Below are 2,259 nucleotides of genomic sequence, written 5' to 3' on the forward strand. Positions count from 1 at the left end.
GGTGTTTGAATATTTGGTGTTTGTATTTTGATGCTATGGAAAGTTTTCCCACTTTGTTATTGAATCACAGCAAGGAAACAAATGGTACAAATAATTCACGAATGTTTTTAATGTAATGTCCTGGTGTTGAGGCAGGTCTGCAAGCTGCATGTGACACAAATCAATGCAATTTTTTTTTTCTTTTAACGAGCTGATGTGTATAAAAGATTTGTTACTGGTAATACGGCAAAACTTTATTCTAGTTTTTAAATGTTCGAGTTAAACCACGTGAAATAATGGTGGAATGGTGTTACATCTGGGAGACACAAATGCAACGTTTTTGGACATCTTGGTTTCTGTTGGGTTTATACAATGTAGTGAGGATGAACTGTAAAACATTACAAGCGGTATCAGATCTACATGAGTGTTAAATAGATTTCAAAATAAAATCCTTTTTCAACGATTGGCTTGTTTCATTTATCACCAGCAGAACAGTCCTCTCCCATGAAGTGTCCAACTTTATGGCTCATAATGGGCAAAGACCAGACGCGGCTACAGCTTTCTGGGTTATGTGTGGACTCGAGGGTTAATGCTAATCTAAAGGAAGTGAATAAAACTAATAGCACATGAAATACATTTAGCTTTTTACATATGCTGTAATGATTACGTGATGTAGCGCCTTTCTGAAATCGTGAATCTAAACATACAGAAAAGCAAAATATATCATTCTTTTCTTGAAGTTTAAATACAGGTGTAAGTATATGGTTTATAAACAGTCTCACTAGTTCTTAAGTACATTTAGTAAAACGGGGTAAACATAGTATTTTGGTCTGTGTATGTAAGTATACAATAAGGCAGGATTTGTGATCACGCTTTATAGCATTGTGTCCTTACATTCTGTCGTCTGAGCAGACTCTCAAACCAGCGTCAGTCCATTAGTGTCCGTATCACTGCCGCCCAAAACCAGTATCACGAGCTCAGTGTGTCACATGGCCTTGCTTGACCAGATGGTGCTATTCCAAATGGATAATGAACATTGCTCTCATGACATAACAGTTATGGAAAAGATTTTATTTTGCACGTTTGATCTGACACGACTGGTCATACATCAAAGTTCAACACTTTAAAGTCCACAATTCTCCACAATCTGATGATAAGCACATTCCAGCAGTGACTGCCCCGCCGGTTCCCAGACAGCAGCCTTGGTGTTAGCTCTGTGGCTTATTTTTAGCTGCACACATGGCACTTTTCCATTTTAACATTCTTTATTAAACATCGTACAAAGAAGTATTTACTTAAATTTAATTAGTTTTAACAGAGAGAGTGCATGTTTATGGATATTAGAGAAAAATATAAGGTGCAGATACTGTGCATCTGCAGTCCCCAACAGGTCACATGTGCATATAACCAAAAGTCACATACAGAAAATAATCATGGTAAGTTGGCCCTAATGTCAGCTCTGTCGGTCTTTGGTTTAAACTGCAAGAAAAGTGGCTACAAATATGTGGTTAAGCTGCACTTGCTGGTGTTTCTCCCTCTGTACTGATTGCTCTTTAGGTCAGTATGTGGCAGCTTTCCATGTCCCAGTGGAGATTTTCGCACTTGCAAGCTTTCCTCACCACGACAACAACACGCGCACACTGACCCCTCATCCTTTCTACACAAAATCCTCGTCTTTCGTCTACTTCATAATCAAGACTAATAGTCAGCAAACATCCTGGCTTCACTTGGACTCTCAAGCTTAAAATGACATTTTAATGTATTTAATATATTGAAAGTTAGGAAAATGTACCCCGAGGGGAGCATGAATGTTGACAGCAGCGGTGGCACGGAAATATATTCAGTATTTGCTGAGGCATCAGATTCTCGACAGCTGGCAGTAAAGAAAAAGACAGGTGGCTGGGTGTAGTGGACACCAGTATATATCTAAGTATTGTAAGCACTGACCTGGCAGATCTGATTAAAATGTTAAAAAAATAGAACTTAACCCTAATCCTCATCAGTTTGCTGCTCATCTGGTAAAACAACTGTAACATGCTGTAAATGTAGTGGTAGACTACTGTTCCCATAAGGCTGTGTGTGGGGGAACTTCCGGGGTACGAGTAAAGTTGGTAAACATCACCCGAACGCGCTTCGTCCAGTGTCATCATTTATACGTGGTGTCAGAAGTGCGAACGGCAGTCTCCACAGTATTTTTGAGTACAGTACGGTGCCGTTAACTGCGAGAGAAGTTTTCGCATCGGTAATCCGAACAAGACCGGCATGCACAACACCAGCTCT

The sequence above is a fragment of the Oreochromis aureus genome, linkage group 4, assembly GCF_013358895.1.
Source record: "Oreochromis aureus strain Israel breed Guangdong linkage group 4, ZZ_aureus, whole genome shotgun sequence".
Lineage (NCBI taxonomy): Eukaryota > Metazoa > Chordata > Actinopteri > Cichliformes > Cichlidae > Oreochromis > Oreochromis aureus.